The 6439-nt window shown below is 46.2% G+C and overlaps 1 pseudogene; it reads left to right on the top strand.

Moving 5' to 3' along the window:
• The first annotated feature begins 1569 nt into the window (after positions 1 to 1569).
• LOC116526957 lies at positions 1570 to 2812 on the top strand (annotated as a pseudogene).
• The last annotated feature ends 3627 nt before the right edge of the window (positions 2813 to 6439 follow it).

Below are 6439 nucleotides of genomic sequence, written 5' to 3'. Positions count from 1 at the left end.
TAGGAAAATGGAAACAAATAAACAGCATTTACAATATCATACCTTTGAGATGAAGTTTTGCTCTTGTCACCCAGGCTGGATTGGAGTGCAATGGCGTGATCTTGGTTTACTACAACTTCTGCCTCCTGAGTTCAAGGATTCTCATGCCTCAGCCTCCCAAGTAGCTGGGATTACAAGCATGTGCCACAATGCCTGGCTAATTTTTTGTATTTTTAGTACACATGGGGTTTCACCATGTGGGCCAGGCTGGCCTCAAACTTCTGGCCTCAAGTGATCCACCCACCTCAGCTTCCCAAAGCGCTGGATTACAGGCATGAGCCACCGCCCCTGGCCAGCATTTACAATATCTTAATTGATCTTCTATTTGTATTCTGCCTTATAGTTTATTTAACATAGTCTCATTTAATTTTAATAGGATCTCTGCAAAGCAGATATTTTCATTACTACTTTACGTGTAAAAAAAAATAATGCAATAATTAAAATAACTACAACAGCCTAACAAGAAGTTTGTAATAATCCACTTGTCATTGCACTGCCCTTGTTAGCATAGCAATCCCCACTTTTCTGAATAAGCCTCAATTCAGAGAGCACTTTAGAGGGGTAAGAGGTGACAGGACAGTGCTGGGCTTTGGAATTAGGGCTGGCCGCATTACTTCTTCCTTGTTTACAATTTTCCTTCAGCTCTCCAATCTGCTTCCTAACTGCAAACAGCACATTTTGAAGATTAAGCAATAGAATATATAATATTTAGTGTAGAACCTGGTAAATAGAATTCGATAGAGACAAAATGAAATCCCAACTTCAGTTCTTTCAAATGTAAAATGGGCACAGTCCTGTGGCAGGGTTATTCTGAGGACTGTGACAACTATGAGTTAAAGGGTCATACAAATATGGATGGCTTATTTTTCTTATGATTATATGATGGGAGAAAAAGATACAGAAAAAGTTCTTTAGTCAAACACGCAGCATATAAAAACTTTATAATGTTTATGCATAAATGTGGACATTCAATATGCCTATGCCAAGTACCGGAGGCTGGCATTGATTGGGTGAGGACAACGTGTTTGGCAAATATAAAAGTATGGTTATTACTCAAGTAGTCAAGAAACGCCTTTGCTGTATAGGGGTTTCGGGCTTCCGAGGGGGTGGAGGAGGGCTGGGAAAGCCTCCTTTCTCCCAGGCCTTTGACCCTAGGCGGCCGGTCTACAGGGATCAGCGGGGAGCCGGGGCGCAGCGTGGCCGGAGGGTTTGGAGATGAAAGATAGGAGGATGCCTTCTGGGTTCTCGGGGATGGGGCAGGGAATCTGGCTCGGGCTCAGCTGGGAGCGGCGGCAGGAACTGTCGGTACAAAGACCTGGCCCAGGAGGAAGGAGAGCCCAGGCTGGCCAAGTGGGGACGACAGACGCCGAGGCAAAGCGGGGGCTCGGCGGGCCCGCGGCGCTCTGCGTTCCCCGGGAAGGGCCTTGGGTGGAGGGTGGGGAACTGAGTGTCACCGAGTCAGTCCAGTGCAGTGACCGATCCTCTTGTGACAGATACGGGAGGATGGGCTGGGCCTGAGAACCACCGGCGATGGCGGTGTGGCGGGCGGGAGGTGCGGGCGGAGGAGGCGGAGGTGCAGGAGGGGCCGGTCGCTCTCCTAGGTTAATTACCGCTCACTCCGCCCTCTGGACTAAGGGACCCATCCGGGCCGCAGACCTGCTGGGCAGCCAGCGGGCGGCTCCTGGGTGAGTTTCAAAAGCAACGTTTCTGGAAGGCCTGCTGCATACCAAGTCCTATACTAGGCAGTTCATATTGGTGGTATCTCATGGAATACCTTCAATAACCTTGGGAGATATTATGGCCCCCATTTTACGGAGGAGGAAACTGAGGCTTACTGAATCAAAGGATTTCCATCCAATGGGTATAATCAGGCAAATCATAGGTAAATTGTAAGTAGTTTAAGGAAAAAACAATGCATCCGGGAGCACTGGCTCAGGCCTGAAATCCCAACACTTTGGGAGGCTGAAGTGGTCGGATCATGAGGTCACGAGTTCGAGACCAGCTGACCAACGTGGCGAAACCCTGTCTCTACTAAAAATACAAAAATTAGCTAGAGGTGGTGGCTCGCGCCTGTAATCCCAGCTATTTAGGAGGCTGAGGCAGGAGAATCCCTTGAACCCGGGAGGCAGAGGTTCCAGTGAGCCGAGATCATGCCACTGCACTCCAGCCTGGGCGACAGAGCGAGATTCCATCTCAGAAAAAAAAAGAAAGGAAAAGAACTCAACTTAGCTACTCATCAGAAATGCAAACGAAAGCAACAGTGGATCCCACTTTTCTACTATCACATGGAAAACATTTAAAACACTTAAGTGTGTAGAAGGCGCTACATACTTCCTCCAGACAGAAGTAGTGACACACTCTGCATCCTCGCCTCACCAGGAAACTACTAAAGTTTCTGGGGAAGCAAAGTAGAACTTCGTAAGAACAAAACGAATGAAGAGGAAAAAATCTATGGTGGCTGTGAAGGCCCTGACGCCAGGTATGTCAAATTGATATCATCTGATGGCCATGAATTTATCATAAAAAGAGAACATGCATTAACATCAGGCAAAATAAAAGCCATGTTGAGTGGCCCAGGTCAATTTGCTGAGAACGAAACCAATGAGGTCAATTTTAGAGAAATACCTTCACATGTGCTATCAAAAGTATGCATGTATTTTATGTGCAAAGTTCACTACACTAACAGTTCCACCAAGATTTCCGAATTCCCAATTGCACCTGAAATTGCCCTAGAACTGCCGATGGCTGCGAACTTCCTAGATTGTTAAATAAAATAACTTATACTAAACTGTTCACTCTTTTCAGTTAAAAAAAAAAAAAGATTTATTTGTGTAAGCAAAAGTGTGATGAAAGAATTCTCTCATAGGCTGTTGTTAGCAATGTATTTTTATGATTTTTTTTTGGTCAGTATCTGCCTAAATTTGAAAGATAATTTTTCTTCAAAATTTCACTTTGGTAATCTATTTTTTTTCTTTTCTTTTTTTTTTTTTTTTTTTGTTTTTTTGTTGATTTTGAGATGGAGTCTCACCTATTGCCCAGGCTGGAGTGCAATGGCACGATCTCAGCTAACTGCAACCTCTGCCTCCCGGGTTCAAGCAATTCTCCTGCCTCAGCCTCCCGAGTAGCTGGGATTATAGGAATGTGCCACCACACCTGGCTAATCTGCATTTTTAGTAGAGATGGGGTTTCACCATGTTGGCCAGGCTGGTCTCAAACTCGTGACCTTGTGGATCTGCCCTCCTCAGACCCCCAAAGTGCTGGGATTACAGGCACGAGCCACCAAGCTTGGCCAGGAATCTATTTTTTTAAATCACATGGGTAAATATTCATCTTAGTGGGAAAGGCAAGTAAAAGAGTTAAGGGTTTTTTGTTTTGTTATTTTTAGTAGAGACGGTTTTTCACTGTGTTGGCCAGGATGGTCTTGATCTCCTGACTTCATGATCCGCCTGCCTCGGCCTCTCAAAGTGCTGGGATTACAAGCGTGAGCCAATGCATCCAGCCGAGTTAGGGCTTTTTAAATGTGATTGACCCACTCTTATAAGGTTGCTGGAAAATACTAGCGTGGAGGTCCAGTCTGCTCTATCCAATTCCAGTAATCATGACCCTCAGGCAGCTTCAGCATACTCACTGCACTCTGACATCACCAGGACCCACAGGCCCCTTTCCCAAGTGTAAGGGCTATTTACCTGCAGTAGAATCTCCAGTGGTGCTTGCTAAAGTGCACATTTCTCGCAAGACCTCTTTCAAGGTGTTTTTCTTTCTTTTTCTTTTCTTTTCTTTTTTTGAGACAATGTCTCACTCTGTCACCCAGGCTGGAGTGTGGTGGCACAATCTCAACTAACTGCAACCTCTGCCTCCTGCGTTCAAGCAATTCTCCTGCCTCAGCCTCCTGAGTAGCTGAGACTACAGGCGTGCACCACCATGCCCAGCTATTTTTTTTTTTTTTTTTTTTTAGTAGAGACTGGCTTTCACCAAATTGTCCAGGCTGGTCTCGAACTCCTGGCCTCAAGTGATCCTCTTGCCTTGGCCTCCTAAAATGCTGGGATTACAGGCATGAGCCACCAGTCCTGACCTCTTTCTTTTTTTTTTTTTTCCAGAAACTTAAGTCATATTATGTTGCCCAGGCTGGAGTGCAGTGACTATTCACAAGTGTGATCATAGCGTACTGCAAGCTCCAACTTCTGGCCTCAAGAGATCTTCCTGTCTCAGCTTCCCCAGTAGCTGGGACTATAGGTATGCACCACCCTTTCACTATTTCCAAGATTTAAAGAATCAAAAGTTTTAAAAACCTGCATTTTAAAGACTCGTTGTAGGTGATTCCAAGGCACTGCTTCTCAATCTTGACAGCACAATAGAATAATGGGACCTTCAAAAAAAAGCTAATACCCAGGCAGCATTCCAGCCCTGTAAATCACAACTTGTGGGTGCGGAGCCCAGACCTCAGGATTTTTTAAAGCCTCCTGATGATTCCAAAGTGCAGTCAAAGCTGAGAATCACAGGCCTGCCCTTTCGTAGTGGCAACAGGACCAGGAACATCAGCAGAAATGCAGAGCCTTAGGTTCTACTCCAGACCTGCTGGATAAAAATTCATGTTTTAATAGGAACCCAAAGTAATTTATACAAGCATTAATATTTGAGATAGACTGCAGGGGGGGTTTAGATTTACCCAAGCCTTCTCCTGTACTAGCCCTACCCTGACTGCTTCTGGGACAGGCTGGCACTAACAAGATCAAATGCACCTGGGCCATGGCTTATTCTACTAACGTCTCCTGAGCAACTCCTAAAAGAAAGGGACTATTCTAGAAGGGACCTATAACCATTCCCCCAGATCCCTAAGCTCTGGATGGACAAATGCAGTCTGAGTAGGAACTACCTTCGAACCAATACAAGTGTTGACAATCAGAACTCTAGATTGGTTGGAAACTTAAAGTAAATCAACAATGTGAGACATCTAGCAAAACTTCAGACACTAGCAGGTTGCATTCCTTGATCCCTACCACCTCTCACAAGACCTCAGAACTGGTCTTCCCACCTCTGGTCTTGAACCAACTCATGCTGTCATGACAGAATGTTTTACAACATAAATCAGGCCAAGCTATTTCTTCCCTGTTTAACATCCTCTGACAGTCCCTGGATATCCTTAGGTTCAAAGTCAAACACATGAGCTTGGCATGCAAGGCCATCATCAACCGGCCCAGCTGAACCTTAATTCCTGAGAACCCACATGTGCCCATTCTACTTTTCAGGAGTAACAAATGAACCCCTGACGTTTTCTCAAGCTACCACGCTCCCTAGCTTGTCTGACTGTTACCCGCTTACTTCCTCTACCCACCTGAACCTTCATCCACTGGAGACCCTTCCTTTCAGGTCTCTCCTCCAGGATCACAATCTTGGTGAATAGCATTCTGATTGGCCCTCATCCCAATGAAGGGATGAACAAGGCATGATTAGAAAGAGTCCTGTCACCTAACTTTGGGGGTTTGTTTTGGTTGAGACATGGTCTCACTCTTTTGCCCAGGTTGGAGTACAGTGGCATGATCGTGACTCATGACAGCCTCAACCTCCTGGTCTCAAGCAATCCTCCCACCTCAGCCTCCTGAGTAGCTGGGACTACAGGCATGCATCACCACACCCAGCTAATTCGTTGTTGCTGTTCTGTAGAGATGAAGTCTCATCTCACTCTGTTGCCCAGGCTGGAGTGCGGTGGCGCAATCATGACTCACTGTAGCCGTGACCTCCTGGTCTCAACAAATCCACCTCAGCACTCAAGTAGCCAGGACTACAGGCATGCACCACCACACCTGGATAATTTTTCTGTTTTTTGTAGAGACAGGGTTTTGCCATGTTGTCCAGGCTGGTCTCGAACCTCTGGGCTCAAGCGATCCTCCCACCTTGGCCTCCCAAAGTGCTGAGATTACAGGCATGAACCACTGTGCCCAGCCCTTTTGATTTGAAGGCCTGTCCGGTGAGAGCAGTTTGACTCTGTTTTCAAGGCATAGCTTTTAAGAGCCAAGACCCACCTGAGCTTCGGCATATCAGGATACAGTTTTAAGCGTTTAACAGAAACCCAAATTACCAGTAATATAAACCAAGGGTTCTTAACCGTGGCTGGAGAGCTTTCTAAATATCCAGTGCCAGCCAGGAGTGGCGACTCATGCCTGTAATCTCAGCACTTTGAGAGGCCAAAGTGAGTGGATCACCTGAGGTCAGGAGTTCAAGACCAGCCTGGCCAACATGGTGAAACCCCATCTCTACTAAAAATATAAAAAACTAGCCAGGCATGGTAGTAGGCACCTGTAATCCCAGCTATTGGGAGGCTGAGGCAGGAAAATCGTTTGAACCTGGGAGGCAGAAGTTGCAATGAGCCAAGATCATGCCACTGCACTCCAGCCTGGGCAAC

The sequence above is a fragment of the Sapajus apella genome, unplaced genomic scaffold (genome assembly GCF_009761245.1).
Source record: "Sapajus apella isolate SASKATOON/1434 unplaced genomic scaffold, GSC_monkey_1.0 scaffold52, whole genome shotgun sequence".
NCBI classification, from domain to species: domain Eukaryota; kingdom Metazoa; phylum Chordata; class Mammalia; order Primates; family Cebidae; genus Sapajus; species Sapajus apella.
The sequence above is the reverse complement of the archived record's forward strand: the minus strand, read 5'-3'. Positions and strand labels throughout refer to the sequence as shown.